The sequence below is a fragment of the Chaetura pelagica genome, unplaced genomic scaffold (assembly GCF_000747805.2).
Source record: "Chaetura pelagica isolate M959 unplaced genomic scaffold, ChaPel_1.0 scaffold156, whole genome shotgun sequence".
Classification (NCBI taxonomy): domain Eukaryota; kingdom Metazoa; phylum Chordata; class Aves; order Apodiformes; family Apodidae; genus Chaetura; species Chaetura pelagica.
The window spans coordinates 1,187,726-1,205,193 of record NW_009953694.1 but is presented as its reverse complement, the minus strand read 5'-3'; positions in this window follow the sequence as shown (position 1 = coordinate 1,205,193).

Here is a 17,468-nt window from a genome sequence, read left to right as displayed (position 1 = left end):
CATCAACCACAGAAAAAATGCTTGCTTGATGCAAGCATGATGCAATCATACATATTCCTCATGCTAGGAAAAAAAAAAAAAATTATGTCACATAAATAAAAATGAAAAATAGTGCCAAATATTTCTATCTGAAATTTCAACTTTAAAAAAAGCACAGGCAACATATAAATAAACTTAATTCTTCTGTTAAGGTTTTGCAGACTTCTCCAGAGGGATACTCAAGTAGGAAAATCTAAACCTGGTAAATTCTTTATCAGGTGAAATCTTAAAGATTAAAACAAACAAACAAACAAAAAGTACGATGTGTAGCCTGGTTGAAGGAATTTCTGGGTGAGTTTCTGTGACCTTTCTTATGCATGAGGTCAGATCGATTATCATAATGGTCCCTTCTGGCCATAAGCTATGATTCTGTTAATTTTAGCTCAATATGCTCTTTCTCTGGGGGCTAAGCTAACTGAAATTATACCACATTTTCCACTTTAGGGCTAAAGACACATACACAGTCCCTACAGTTGAGCTGGCATGCACTGCTGTACTATCACACACCATCTTCTGTGTATATCTGAATCTTTCTTCATCTAGCTGATAAGTCACATTGTATTCCTTGGATTGTGAATTATTACTGATAACCCTGATGATCAAAATCAGGCTGAGGTTCCCTTCTTCTCCACCCTCCAAAAAATGAGACTTTTAAATAATCATCTTCTTTCTGACACAAATGTTTCAGTTCCTGGTTTGGAGTTCCACTTACATTCTATTTATGTATTAACACATCTGATTTACGGATTTTAAGTGGACCTGAAATCCTCTCAACTGCCCCATTCCCAGAGATGGGGCTTTTAAAAAGAGTAAACAGATACAGCAATATTTAGCAGCACTGCAAAAAGCAGTACAATTGCAATTACAGATTATTAGATAGACTGAACATTCTTGCACTTAAGCACAGAAATTAATTTCATGGCAGCAAGGCTTCTCCATGGCCAAGTAAAAGCCACAAACTTCATTTCCAGATCCAGCTGTTCATATGATACAATGTCAAAATAATGTTCTTTTTCAACACAGATAATCCACCCACAGTTAACTGAGAGCTGACTATTCCATTCTGGGCTCCTTAAGCTGAAATCAAAACATTTTGTCTTGGACAGCAGGAACAGCAGCATTCTGCTCCAAGTCAGTTTAATGCTCCTTTGCTTTTGCCCCTAGTCCCTCCTGGCTGTTTCACAAAGATGGGTGCAGCCCACCTGAATGCTTAGCAGACTGCACCTCTCATCCACTTTGAGAATTTTGAGTTCACATTTTTCCTAATAATACTTTCTGTGGGAAACAAATTAGCTATTTGGTCTCTTTCTCCCAGCTTGGAATGAAAACTAACAGTAATATATGAGGATTTCCCTTGAGAGAAAACATCCAATTTTTGCACCGCATCTATCCAAGATGTTGAGCTTGGAGAGAGGAAAGCTTTGGTGAAAGCAGAGAGGAGGTTTTTAGCTCAGGAAAAAATATATAATGTTTAATCCCGATCAGTTCTCCTATCTGTTCCTCCACAGGGACATCCACAGACCTGTGATTGTATGAAGGGAGAAATAAGACATGTTGGGGACAGAAAGGAGTGGCATGAAGCCAGGGCAACTTAATCCAGCTCTCATGAAACTGCAGCCTCAGAAACAGAAGGTCAAAATGAGCTCTACAATAGAAATGCAGACACAATATGATGACAGAGAGACAATCTGCTCTCCATAATATTCCTATTATCCTAAGCAAACAGAAGATGTGAATGAAAAGTACCACAGAGTTGTTATGTTGTGTTTGTGTAAGAATGCCATTTTAATTCACTTTCACCAGTGCCCTTAAGTCAATACTTTATTAGAGGTACATTCTCATGTGAAATCTATATCCTGGCTATTTGAATCAAGATCGCCCCAGGTCAGACACCTGTAAAGCTGAACTGCAACAGAAAAAACAGCACTTCTGTATTCATTGACAAGAGACAATTCAGAGTCTTAGCTTTCCTGTTGCACCTTCAGGAGGCAAAAAGAAAGACTTGCCATGTGATTACATACATTCACATCATTATGCAGTTTCTCATGAACCTTCCCTTTCACTCATCTCCATACCCACTTGTTGAGAGGCAATACAGGAAGACAGATTCCAGGGTGATTTAGCATACAGCAAATCCATATTAAATCTGTCTACAAACAAATACTTCTGAATATTTAATCAGTTTTTTAAAACTTACTCTTCAGATTCTTTGCCTTCCCAGACTTTGGTGTCCAAGATTTGTCTAATGAGATTTCTGTGGCTTAGTCGCTGAACTCCTCAGTCAGGCAGGGGACTAAAAGGAGGAGGGAAGAGTGTGGTCATCTGCAGCTCATGCCAATCCAGAACTATTGTAGATGTCCTCAACACTAAATAAAAACCTGTTTTTATCTCCAAAGAACATAGCCAATGCCTTGACGTAACGGTTCACAATACAAGACATTCTGTGTATTTCTAACCACCTTCATTCCAACTAACTAACTCTCAGACGATGCTCTTATATGTACCCACAGCCCCTGTACGTTTTTCCAGGTGAGATTAAGCATGCAGAAAGTAACCTTAGTGAGGTGTCTTTATATCCCCCATCATCCCTGATGCCTGTGATGGTAGCAGGGAGACCTCACCTCAGTTGGGTTGGGGTGGCTGATTGGGTTACCCTTCCCCATTTTTCCACCCCCTCGTTCTCTCAGAAGTTGCTGCCACTGCAGCACGGGTGGCTTAACTGCTCATGAAACTGTTCCTGAACTACAGTAGTTTACTGCCTGATGTCTTAAAGACTTTTCCAGATGTGCTGGAAACTATCTCCAAAACAAACAGCTGAGGAAAGCAATTGCACCATCCACTCCAGCTGCACCCATGAGTGCCTTGTGACTCAACACCCTCGAGCTCTTAAGCTTTATTCAGGGGCCAGGGTTTCCCAGCAGACAGCTCAGCAGTGCTCGAGTTGGATGAAAAGCAAGGACTACCAGACCAAGCCTTGAACATGCAGCCAGAAAGGGCAACCAGTGGCTCAAAGAAGTGCCAGGGACACCCTCCCTGTCCTGTATCTTCCAGCAAGCATCTAATGTTGATGTTGTGCAGGAGGCAGCTGGAGGGTGTCTTCTCTTAGGACCTAGCTATTCTGCTATGATTTACAATAGAGTTGTTAATTGTCTGGAAACACTAAAGAATTACAGATTCTAAGTCATAAAACATCTATCAACCTTAACTCAAACAAAATTGCTGTGTATTTTTACATAAGCTGAAGCCCTATTATTTTCCCCTCAAGAAGTGCCTTTTAATTTAAATCCCTAATTGTTTTTTCCAGGCCCTTCTCCAGCCTGCTACCTAAAGATTAGGGATACATCTAGCAGTGTGCTGTTAACATGCAACAATATGTGGTAGAGTTTGCCCATGATTATTTCACCAGTTCCCTCTGTGGTCTGGTCTTCTTATTGAAGCAAAAGGGTCTTGCCAGACTTAATTGAAATTAAATAAGAATAAACTACTCTAGGGGTCTCCGTCCACAAATCACAATTCATATTCATGACACTCAGTTTTGCAGCCCATAATCACATCAGCAATATCACTGAAGTGAACAGAGCTCTTTGGGTGAGCAAGAGTTACTCAGACAAAAAAAGTATTTAGGATTTGGTTACAGCCAAGTTTGGACTCTCTCCAAACTGAAAGTTTCATATGCCCTAGCCCTGTTCATAATTTTGGGGCAAAGTTCATCCTTTTAACAAGTGATGCCAACTGTACATCAGATAAGTGTGGGCTTTCTATTTAAAGAAGTGAGTGTTTGTAACAACTTAATTCCACTGATACTTAATGATTACAATACCAAATGCTGTATTGGCAGCAGAAAGATTAGAAATTAAATAAAATCAAAGCATCTCTGTGAGGACACCTTTTTTAAGCTGCACTGGATGTGCACACTTGCACACCTCTGGGAGATGCGAGAGGCATATATGTTGAACAGACCAGGACAGCGACAGTTTTGGTACCAAATACTATTTAACAAGTTCAAGTCCATGGAAACGACTGATCTGGGATGTTCAAGTTGAACAGGAAGTTGAGTATCTCCTTCCAGTCCAACTTTTGGACAGTGGTGTTTCCTAGAGCCATGAGTGTAAAGTTTCAAGGAAAGGCTACATCTTCTTTAGGTGGTACAAAGCCTGTGGCACACTTTGGGTTCATATAGAAGGGTTATGTACACCACCAGAAGAGATGCCAAAACATTGCAGTTGCTAATGGAGACTTTCCTCTGAGGTTTTCTGAGTCGCTGAGCTCCTCTCAGACTCTGGCAGGCAGCTCAGCATTCCCATTATTTCTCCTGTACCACACCACTGCAAATTCACACAATTAGTGGGTCATTTGGGAGTTATCATCCAAGTTTCTTTGGGATCCTTTTGCTTATAGACAATGCTGAAATAACTTCAGCCATTGTGGCCAATATCGGTGGTTGTGTAGCTCTCCAGAAGCAAAACCACAAGGTTTCAAACTGACTTGAGCCGCAGAGCGGGTCTACACAATGATTGGCTGCACCACACATATGCACAATGGGTCAGAGCTGAAGGGCCCCTGAAGACTCATTAAGCACTCCCCTCCTCACGCAGACATTTGACTTTTGGTCTAAAACCCCATTCTCTTGGGCTAGATCTGGTTGCTCTCTGAGGGAGAAACCTAGCCCTAGCTCACTCTTAAACTGGAATCAGGCCCCCACAGGGTGATCTCAGCATACATTCCACATTATGCTACAACTCTGGTATTCCTTGGAGCTTTGCCATGCTGGTATCTTAGGTAAGGTGCCCAGGCTTTCAAAAGAAAAGAGCTTCTCCTACCAAAGAGGTGGCCAGAATGGACAGGTGGAGCTTCCAGAAAAACTACTAGAAGGAATGTCCTTCCCACACCCCAAAAGCCCTTCAAATTACCACAAACAATAAGTAAAAGTTTGCTTCCTTTGATCTTTGAAAGTCCTTTGGGACTACAGTGCAGATCAGGACAATAAGTCTTTGGGATCACAAGTGCAGGAAAAAATGAAACAATGTTCAATTTATTATTATTTTTTAATAAAATGAATTCCATATTGTATTGAATACTTCTATGAGGTTGCTCCTCAGTCACTCGTGGCCCTTAGTACACTCTCTTCACCTTCCCTTGGGGCACCTGACATTTTTAACATCAGCAAATTTAAACATGATTTATTCCGTTTCTTAAATATAGCACTTACCTAGTTATAAAATACTGCCCCAATTCTTTTATATACAATAACCATTGTGCTAACGATGACTTAAGCCATGCATATAATTTTTTTAGAAGAATTATATATTTACATGGAATATTTAAGAAAAGAATTTCCCAGATTCCAGAAGTAGAACCTCCTTCAGAACAGGAAGGAAATCATTAATTTTTACCTTAAAGCCTAGCAAGTGTAATAGTTTATTACCCAGAGGGAAAACAGTGAGATTATTTCTTTTCAACTTGATGAGGTGAATGTTTCTATTAAGAGATTGTTCTGAAACTCCAGTGCCACGAGAGAGTGAATAACAACACTCAGATCATACCTCAAGCTCAAAACATTTTAGAGATTAAGTCAGTAATATTTTGGGGTGGATAGGAGCAGATGAGGCACAGTGAAAGACAGATACTTGCTCAAAGCCACCTCAGAGGCTTGTAGCAAAGCTGAGCATTGAGTTCTGGACACTAGCTCCTCTCCTCCCCATGGGTTGACCATGATTCCTTCCTCACTTCTAAAGCCTCAGTCACAAAGTCCTTCTGGACAGGACTTTGGGTATGCACTGTCATACTCTGAGGTTTTAGTACAACTTGTCCCTGGATTTTGAGCTCAATACAAGGAGATGTGAGGAGATTTTCAGTGACTCATAACTTGACAGCATTTTGGAAAGTCCAACTTAGAAATTAAAATAAGAGAATAAAAAAGATCTATGGCCCTTCTGCAACAGAACCACTGTGTGTTCACATCTATTCATGTCTCCCAAGTGACTTCATTTCTGGAAATGCCCAACATGGATATGCAGGGATCCAAGGAGGGTGATATAATAGGGAGTGTGTTTTCCCAAATAATTTCTGAATTCTTGCAAATTGTTCTTTGCAAAGTTATTGCAAGCTGAACTGGCTCAATTCCAACACAAATACAGAGCAAAACCCTATTCTTTGTCAGACCTACAGCATCCTGCCCAACATTAGCAGACTTGTGCCACTGCAAGTACCTTCTTTTGGCCAATAAAATCTTTGTACTCATGATACCAGTGTTTTTTTGATATACATGAGTAGCATGAAACCAACACTGATATCCTGGCCACATAATGATCAGGAAAGTGTTGTCTAGCCCCTTCCACATTCTGGCTGGTGACTCAGTTCCCTTTGTACCCTGCTTTGCTGCACAGCCTTGACAGTAATTAGACTGTTCTGTTGTGTCCCAGGAGTGGGGCTGCATTTCAGCAGTGGCAAAAGTAATTCCTGAACATAATTTTATTTTATTTCCAGGCTTCAAAGCACTTTGAGATCCTTCACAATCTGGGGAGATATTACTCCTTCTACAGAATATTACTCCTTCTATAGAATATTACTCCTCCTACAGACATGCACATAACCCCAGGACCCAAATGCAAACACAGGGGAAACATCAGTCCTAGAAAGAAGAAAAAAAAAAATAATACTCACACACAAAAATCCCCAACAAAAACTAACAGCTAGTATTTTAAGGCTGTGAGTTACATGACATTTCCAAGAAAGGAGAAGTATAGACATTTTAAGCATGTGCTCTGTCTTCAGTTGGACATGGGGTAAGGTATGCCACTGTATGACTGGTCTTCCAGTATGAGCACTGCATTAATCAGTGAAGATCTGGGGTGGAGAGCAGCTGCAGCCCCTGGAGTCATATTTCTCCCTTGCCAAATCCACTCCTTCATGAGAATGCAGCAAAAAGATAACCAGTAAGGAAGAAGGTCTGATGTTGGGGCCTTCAACACAGCCAGATATGTCAATAACTTCAAAGGATAGCCAGTTAACATACATCAGTGAATGTAAGCTCCATGCTGGCAGTGACCCAGTCCTGTGGAACATTTTGTGTGCCTCCACTAACACACATTGAGCTCTGACTAGGGAATTGGAGTGCACAGCCCCTGATATCTAATCTCAAATCTCAGACATCACTTTTACAGAAGTCTCCCCTGCCTTAAAAGCAAAACTAAACCTAGAATCCCAAACACCTTCCTGAATGCTTGTACTCTCTAAAATAACACCTTCCCAAACTTTTCCATCCCTCATTTGCCTCCTTTATTTAGTCTCAGTTTGTCACTTTATACCAGTGAGTAGGCTGCACTGGATGTGGTGATGGGCACCTGTATATGCACACTCAAGCAAGAGCCTCTGCCCTAAACTGGATAGGATCAGAACTGCAAGACAGCAAATTCAGGTGTCCTGGACCTTCTGTGCTGAAAAGTGTAATGAATTATCCACCTAGCATATAAAACCTTGGATCTGAGCTTCTGGAGCAATATGTTGTTTTCCTGGCTTCTGGGAAATAAGATGTAGCTATGGGGCATGTGACCAAATCAGGTATTGGTGGCCATACACTTGTTGCGCTTCAAGTGAATGAGAATCTCCAGCATTTGCTCCTCAAAAGATCAAAGCTGGAGATTCTCTTGCAGTGACACACAGCAACCTCAACCATCTCAGCCTGAAGGTCTGCAGAACATTAGGGACAGACATACCAGTGTGTGACTGGATGCTGATTCAGAGTTTATGTCTGACCTAATTGTCAGAACTTGGTAAAAAGGGGAGGAAGGGGGAAGGGAGAACTTGATTGAAGTGAAAGTCATGAATGTCCTTCTACTTGAAGAAGGAGTCCAGAGAGCAGAAGTAAGTAAGGTTAAATGTACATTAAAGTAAAGATATATAATAACCACAAGGCTCAGCTGAAGTCACACAGCAATGCTTCTTTTATTTTAGCCCCTCCAAAATGAAGAATTCTTGTCTAAGCAAAATTTTCTGGGCAAAGACTAATCATAGAATCATAGAATCATAGAATCTTAGGGGCTGGAAGGGACCTCGAGAGATCATCTAGTCCAACCGCCCTGCCAGAGCAGGGTCACCTAGAGTACATCACACAGGAACTCATCCAGGTGGGTTTTGAATGTCTCCAGTGAGGGAGACTCCACAACCTCCCTGGGCAGTCTGTTCCAGTGCTCTGTCACTCTCACAGTAAAAAATTTTTTTCAGATATTCACCTTGAACTTCCTATGCTCCAATTTACACCCATTACCCCTTGTCCTATCACTGGTCATCACTGAGAAAAGCCTAACTCCGTCCCCCTGACACTCACCCCTTACATATTTGTAAACATTGATGAGGTCACCCCTCAGTCTCCTTTTCTCCAAGCTAAAGAGACCCAGCTCCCTCAGCCTTTCCTCATAAGGGAGATGTTCCACTCCCCTAATCATCTTCGTAGCTCTGCGCTGGACTCTTTCGAGCAGTTCCCTGTCCTTTTTGAACTGAGGGGCCCAGAACTGGACACAATACTCCAGATGTGGCCTCACCAATGCAGAATAGAGGGGGAGGAGAACCTCTCTTGACCTACTAACCACACCCTTTCTAATGCACCCCAGGATGCCATTGGCCTTCTTGGCCACAAGGGCACATTGCTGGCTCATGGTCATCCTCCTGTCTACCAGGACCCCCAGGTCTCTTTCACCTACACTACTCTCCAGCAGTTCAGCCCCCAACCTGTACTGGGACATGGTGTTGTTCTTCCCCAAATGTAAAACTCTGCACTTCCCCTTGTTGAATTTCATCATGTTTCTCCCCGCCCAACTCTCCAACCTATCTAAGTCTCTCTGAATGGCAGCACAGCCTTCTGGTGTGTCAGCCACTCCTCCCAGCTTAGTGTCATCAGCAAACTTGCTGAGGGTACATTCTATACCCTCATCCAGGTCGTTGATGAAGATGTTGAACAACACCGGTCCCAGTACCGACCCCTGTGGGACTCCACTAGTCACACACCTCCAACCAGATTCTGCCCCATTGACTACAACTCTCTGACTCCTTCCTTTCAACCAGTTCCTAATCCACCTCACTTCCTGATCACCAAACCCATACCTGATCAACTTTTCTACAAGGATGCTGTGGGAGACGGTGTCAAATGCTTTACTGAAATCAAGATAAACCACATCTACCGCTCTACCATCATCTATCCACCTAGTAATTTCCTCATAGAAGGCTATGAGGTTAGTCAAACATGATTTACCCTTGATAAAACCATGTTGACTGCTCTTGATGACCCCCATGTCCTTGATGTGCCTGGAGATAGTGCCAAGAACAAGTTGTTCCATCACCTTTCCAGGGATGGAGGTGAGGCTGACCGGTCTATAGTTACCCGGGTCCTCCTTCTTGCCCTTCTTGTAGACTGGAGTGACATTTGCTATCCTCCAGTCCTCAGGCACCTCACCTGTTGCCCATGACTTACTGAAGATGATGGAGAGTGGCCTAGCAATGACCTCCGCCAGCTCCCTCAGCACCCTTGGGTGCATTCCATCTGGACCCATTGATTTATGGATGTCCAGATTACTCAACTGATCCCTAACCCAATCCTCATCTACCATGTCAAACTCTTCCTCTATCTTGACTTCTTCTGGGGCTATATGAATCTGGGGCTCATAGGGAGACCCTGCAGGAGTGAAGACAGAGGCAAAAAAGGCATTCAGCACCTCTGCCTTCTTTATATCCTCTGTCACCAGGGCTCCCACCTCATTCCTCAATGGGCCAATATTGCCTCTATTGCTAGTTTTGCTAGCTATGTATTTGAAAAAGCCCTTTCTATTATCCTTAACCTGACTTGCAAGGTTAAGTTCCAAGGAGGCCTTAGCTTTCCTAATTGCCTCCCTACATCCTCTGACAACAGTCCTATATTCCTCCCACGTAACCAGCCCCTCCTTCCATGATCTGTAGATTTTCCTTTTCCACTTAAGTTTGCCCAGTAGTTCCTTCTTTAACCATGCAGGTCTCCTAGCACCCTTACTAGATTTCCTAACCATTGGGACGCTCTGATCCTGTGCTTGCAAGAAGTGATCCTTGAATGTTGACCAGCTATCTTGAGCTCCTTTATCTTCTAGCACCCTGTCCCATGGGATTTCCCTTAATAGATGATTGAGGAGGCCAAAGTTTGCCCTGTGGAAGTCCAGGGTTCTGGTCCTGTTGGGTATTTTGTTCCTTCCACACAGGATCCTGAATTCCACCATCTCATGATCACTGCAGCCAAGGCTGCCATTGACCACCACTGCTTCAACAAGGCCCTCCTTGCTGGTTAGTACTAATCCATATTTATGACCCTCTGTGCTGAGGCAGAATGAAGCAAGCTGTCAGATGCAGCATGGAGATGGCTAAAAATTAACTGAGCCTTAGGGACACTGCTACTACTTTGCCACAAAAGTGTCAGAGCTACACAAACTGCTGTTGCACATGTTGTCACCTCTGCGCTCCCTGTGATTTGCATAGTGGCAAAGCAACCCTGTGCACTAGTGAGAGAAGATGTTCAGGAGCTCTTAACCACTCTGCTGTACTTCTTCCCAGTGTGGGAAGTGTACTCAGTAAACTGAGACAGCTCAAAATGAACAAACTTTCTAAAGGCTGCTCCTCATACCTTATTACTAAACCAAGAAGCCCTTTTTCATACCACTGTCCAGATCTGACTCGTTGTGAAACCAGTGGGAAGAATGTCTGCGCTTTCACTGGCAAGTCCTTGAGAAACCACTGGGAAATATACTTTCATAAATATCCACATTTTTTCACAAATCTGGTAGGGACATCTCCATCTAGTGGTCTGGCCAGGGAAGAGAGGCTTACAAACCTCTTCTATGCTGAGCAAGCCCGTTCTGTTTCATGTGCTTTGTCTTCTCCAGCTGCACACTGATAGAGCAACATTTCCCAAGCTTCCAGGGGGTCCTGTTAATGTCAGAGAGAGGCCTGGAGATTCTTGGCTGGACATTCCGTTGTGAGCCCTTATTCCACCCACTCAGCTCAGCCAGAACATGAGGGGATCAAATTGTCATCTCAACATCTGTTTTGAATCCAGTAAGAGAGGTGCTGTAGTGTCACACACATGCACACTCAAGTCCTTACAGAGATGGTGAATAGAACTTCCCTAACCCAGCTGTCCAGTGGGGTACACGTACAGTTTGTGACTGCAAGACCAACCCTCCCATGGAAAGACACAGTGAAATGAGGCACAAGGAGACAGGCTCCGAGGCCACAAGCCTCACAGATCTGCGGCCCCCCAAGATGACAGACTCCCTCCATCTCTGTAGCCACCACACTGTTCTACCCCAGGTCAGCCTGTGTTCCCTCCCAGCTACATCCTGGCCTCAGCCCAGCTCTGGTGAATGCTTCATCCCAATTTCTTCCTGCTCAGAAACCCACCACATGCACACGCAGCCCCTTATCTGTTTTCCAACTGTATTGCCAGCAGCACAACCCCCCCACGCCATCTCATCCTGGCACTATATGGGGCAGCTCCTTGCCAGGTGCATCAAGAATAGGCATTAGACCTTCCCCCCAGCATGCCAGGATGTAATCTCCACATTACAAGCTGCCAGGCAGCACACAATGTTAAGAGGCTTTAGCACAAGTTACATAAATTCCAGTGCTCACAGGACTCTTTTTGCCCATAGGCTTAACAAACTTGGAACAAAGATTTCACCAGGAGGGACTGGGGACCTGGTGGAGTCAGAACCAGGACAGGGTGCAGGCTCAACAGAAGACCCAGAACCTCCCAACAACCATGTTTAACCACAAACAGTTGCCACAGACTTTGTATCTCTTCTCTGGAGCTGGGCCCACAGCAAGCCTGGCAGTATGGAGTTTGTGGAACACAAAACTCAGGGTCTTTTAGTGCCAGGGAAGAGGACACAGTTTTGGGTATGAAACAATTCCTGACTGGCTCTTGGATTTTAAGTGGTTTATGTTGCCATCTCTATTTTTTCAAATTATCTGCAGTTAGTCAGGTATACAAAATTTCCTGCATCAGGCTCTGCTGATCTTCAGACACCAGAAAGCTTTTCATTTTTTAACAAATTCTCTCCTAGGGACTGCAAGATCTAACAGTACCTGGCAGATGACAAATGAGCCCATCCCAGGCTGGAATGCTGCTCTCTGACAGCGGTCTTTCTGACTCCCTCTCAGTCTCAAGAACAGGATCTCTTCCACCCTTGAACCCTGCCAACTCCTAACACTGTACAGAAACCCCCGGGGGAGATGGAAACCACTGTCTCCAGCAGACTCCAAGTCTCTAGCAAGTTCCGAATTTTGGACGGTGTTAACCTTATTTGAAAGCAAGTAACAAGGCTAGTCCACAGCAGAAATAATCAGATTGGGTGGGAATTACAGCTTCTTTTGACGGGGCCACACAATCCGCTCGGCAGCAAACCCTTTGTTAATATCCCACCTATTTCCTGCCTCAGCATTCATCGCCGGGCGTTGCTGCGAGGGAGGCAGCAGGCAGGGGCAGGCTGTCCCTTCCGCCCCAGCAAAGGCCGCTGCCGCCTCACGGCGAGCGCACCATGCTGCTTTGGAAAGCTCCTCTCTGAGGGACTTGGCCAAAGACCCGTTTCCAATTCTGCCCACTCTGTTTCAGGCAGAGCAAGTACACTCACCCCAAGTTCAATGCATCATTGCAGGCTTGCCTTTTTACTTTCCTCAGATGTTGTTCAGGCAAATTCACATTGGCATTTGTCCTCTGGTACGTGCTTCTCAGAGAGCAACTTACCAATGTTCTCGGCTGTGCCAAGGCAGAATATCCCACATCCTGCTCAGATGCAGACACTTTCCAAGGAAGCCTCAGTCAAAGATGCAGCCACATGCTCCCAGAAGCCGTTTTCCCAGCACACACGGTGAGAACTCAGCCAGGGTAGCAAGACTGACCTAACACGGGTGTGCATAGAACTCCCCAGCCTGACACAGTTCTATCTTGGTATTTTTAGAAATGTCTTTATGGCATGAATGAGGAGCTTTTCATGCGTCACGGACAGGGCATAGGAAGAAAACAGGCAAGAACATGGGTGAGAGCCCTCAGCCAACACTTGACAAGGGGTTTGGACAATGTGACAGAGATTGAAAATCTAATGCTGATGGCTTCATGAAGCAACAGAAAACCATCACTAACAGTCAGCTCCTTCAAGTCCAAGGCCTTCCACATGTTTCCAAGCCCATCACTCCTGCCAGCTCTATTCTAATGTGACAAATCTAAATTTTTAACATACCAGCGTGCTTTCCCCACCTTTCCTATATGGATTGCTCATTGTTCTCTCATTCCTTGTGGCAGGCGACTGCTCCTTACAATGTAGAAGTTAAAGAGTCACAGGTTTCCTGAAAACGATAGCACAGGCTGTGAAACTAAACAACACGTGCTGTACAATAAGTCATAAAGCATGTGTGAAAAATAGTTTACACAGAAGCTGCCATGGAAACCAGTGTTACCAGAGAGCACACAGCCACAGAACTCCCATTAAAGGCTGCAAAGTTGAACACAAACTCTAATCACTAAGGCAGAATATATTAAATTTACCCTCATGCCCCATTCAGTCTTCACAGCAAGTTAGCTGAAAACTGCAACCATTTCCGCTAGCAGCACTGGATGGTAGTTAGTAGTAATTAAATTACCAGAAATCTTCTCATAGATAAATTATTTTCCTCTTGTCTACCCTAGAAACTTTTTTTACTGACTAGGTACTGCTCTTCTCCCAGGGAATAGATCTGTTTAAAACAGACTACATAGATTTGCCAGGTTTGGGTTATATTCTCCTACTTGATTGTCTCCCAGCTCTCCTCAGCAACAATACACTGTGAGCTGGAGAAAGCCCAGGCTGGAAAAAGAAACCTGGTGAAACCAGATTAGGCTGTTTAGGCAAGATAAACAGAGATAGACTGAAAACTACACAATACCCTGAAAATATTACAGGCATATCCCACACCACTATCAGACCTGTGGACCTTAGATACCAGCTAGAAGAAAGTAAGAAACCTCAAGCTAGTTGCATATTAAAGATATCTTTTGACATCCCACAGGTAGAGAAGGGGTGGGGGAACCTTTCAGCTGACACTGCCCTCTGTTGCAAAGAAAAAGCCCTACAGCCTTTCCTCATTCCCCATTCTAACAGGTTTCTTAGGTGCCCATGCTGGCTGGGCTGTGGACACGGGGCTTGGATGTTCTGACACAATGGGAACACATCAGAACTCACCCCTAATGGCAGCAGTTACAGCTGAGAGCAATGCTGAGCTGTCTGGTGTTCTGTGGATGAAGGCTTAGGATTCTATTTATTCCCTCTGCCACTTGCTTCAAAAGATTTTGATGTATCCAAGAGCCAGAGCTGCGCATTTAGTGTTTTTCGTGCTTTCTCTCAGGGCCTGGTCTTTATCTTTGTGACTTCAGAGAGCTTCAGGATTGAACTGGTTCAGGCTATGAGGAAAGCCAGCTTTTACGGCTGACTCCACAAACATATAACAACCATTTTACTGACCTATAAAGGAAGTGTCTAGGCCAGAGTTGTCAAAAATAGGGCACCAGCAAACTTATTTCACCTTATTTTTAATCCACCTAAATACCATAGGTTGGAAGGTTCACCTAGTACTCAAATGTTTATATGGATCTTATTTTGCTCAAGAGGCTATATAGAAAGAGAAATGGTGGAGGAGAAAATAAAATCCTGATGAAGAAAAATTAAAGCTTATTGAAAAATTTGTCAGAATTCTTTTTCTGGACAGAAATCAGATCCTTGAGTAAGTGGAATTTTTGAGTATATGAAAAATGAGTGCTTTCTGTAGAAAACAGAGTGTTTGTTATAACTTTTGACTGACAAGAAAGTGATTCTGCCAGATGCTCCTGGCTAACTCTTTTTGCTTTATAGGTGAAAAGTTGCTTTTTTTCACAGGGAGACACAAGAGAAAGAGGAAGGTCAGGTAGAGAGGAGTCCAGTTACAGTTCTACAAGAAAACATTTTAAAATATAGAATGACCCATGACAGATGAGAAATGAAGAAGGATCCTGAAAAGGGGATGAGAGAAGAAAATGCAAAATTAAAGCACAAGTTCAGATTTAATGAGGTGCATAAGTATGACAAAGTCAGTGTTGTTTTAATGTAGGAGTCAGAACAAGGTCTTTGGCCAAGACTAGAGCCTTTTTGTCACATTCATTGCCTATTTTTCCTACAGTGCTGTTCACTACAAATACCTTGCAATTATGCTCCAGCATATCAAGCTACAATATGGACATCTTTTATAATACATAAAAGGTGTAGGCCTAGCTAACACAGATGGCTATATGACAGTCATGATGGAAAAGGACAATATTTTTCCATTAAACAAAAAGGGTTCAGTACATGAATATTTAAGTGTGACACAAGACCTAGCTGCAGCTCATCAGATTGGGTGAAGCTTTCCTTAAACTCACTGAAATCTAAAATTCTGCTTCTTACTCCACATCAGATGAGGTTTGTTTCTTCAAATGAAGGAATAAGCCATTATGCCTTCATTCCCTCTTTCTCCACATGACAAGATGGGAAGGTGGTTGTATTTCTGACATTTCCCATTTCAAGTTAAAATACTTCTACTGATGCTGCCAGAACCTATACAGAGCAAATTGTGTTAGGTCTACTGATGTAAATACAGTGGGGCAAATTTACACCAATGGAACTTTTGAGCCAAACTGACTTAGACCTCACCATTTTCTTCTACGAGATAGACCCAAGAAATGCCAATTTTATCTCCCAAGCTTGACAAAAGGAGCTTAAAGGCTTTCCCATCACACTCCAAGTGAGGGCTGATAAGGCTAAAAATCCAGAAATTGCTTACTTTACAACTCTAAGTCCCTTTCAAGCTGACCTTCTGCCCTGAAAGCCTAAAACTCCTCATCAACAACTATATTTAGGCAACTAAAGAACTGGAACATCTGGGAATAATAAGAGCAGTCTCACTTGGAAATGGCATTTATATACCACTGTCTAGAAAGCATCAGCACATTGCAAAAGCTTTGAAAAATCCACTTTGTCAATTCCAGACTGGAAAATTACCTGCTAAACAACCTGTGTGTCAACAGAGGTGATGAGTGGCAATCACATGTAGGAATAGTCCAGTTATTAAAAAAAACCCTTAAAACAAGGCTAAGTAATTTGATATGGCATTTATATACCACTGTCTAGAAAGCATCAGCACATTGCAAAAGCTTTGAAAAATCCACTTTGTCAATTCCAGACTGGAAAATTACCTGCTAAACAACCTGTGTGTCAACAGAGGTGATGAGTGGCAATCACATGTAGGAATAGTCCAGTTATTAAAAAAAACCCTTAAAACAAGGCTAAGTAATTTGATCTGGGTAAAAAAAAAAAAAAAAAAAAAAAAAAAAAACCTTACAAAGCATCCAAAGCTTCAACCAGAATGCTTCTCATAATCTGTTGAAGGTGTATTTCAGTACTGCCCTTTCAGCACTGAAAATGCAGAGCCATCAAGAATTGACCAATGCCTGAGAAAGAGGAAATCAAACTGATGGGTATTTTCAGCTCCCAGGCTGAGCAGCATGTGAAAAAGCAAACAAGCAGCCTCAGGATCTCGTGGCACTTTCTTTTGATTGTTTCCTTTTAAAGGGGGCTGCAAAGCTAACTGGAGCTCTGGGTCAATATTAGCAGCACTGGTTGTTTGCCCAGCCTGCACTTCTTCACAGCTTCCCTAGGGCTGTACATGTTAAAAATGTAAGTAATCAAAGTAATAAGTCTTAGCTAAAAGTTCTTTGTGGGTATCCAGAATTTTGCTGGTCCACCCTCTGATTCCTTGAGAATCTCTAAATGCTTTGGTAGTGTTGAAAAACAACTAACAAACCTACTTCATAGAGTCAGGAGAGCAGAAGCAAATGTGGGATCTAGCTTGACCTAACGCTAACGCTCAGGACTGTAAGCTGGGTGCAGACACTAACTGTTGGACTTCTAGATAACCCTAGTGAAAACCTTTTTGCTAGAGTGTCCTGAACCAGCAGTGGGTGATAATTTGCTGAAGCCAATTTCTAAGCTTGCAATGAAGCCAATTTCTAAGCTTGCAATGAAGTGCAGCAATAGAAGGTTACAGTTACACAGGACATCACTTTTGTTCACTCTCTAAAGCAAGCACGAGTTTCCTCAGACAACCCTGGTGTACACTGCAAGGCATAAAGACTGTAGAGAAAGGGCAGCTCACATGGTACTTAGCTAGTAGATCCAGGTCCACTCAGCAACCCTTGCTCCATCTGCAATATCACACTTCTTCAGTTCACCTTGGTTACTGCAACATCTATGTGCTTGTTACAAGCCCGGCAAGAGCTGAGGTCAAACTGAATTCCCACTGCCTCTCTGATTTCAGCTCTAGGCTCACTTAAAAACCCAAACCCATGTATCATATCGCATGCATTCTTTAAT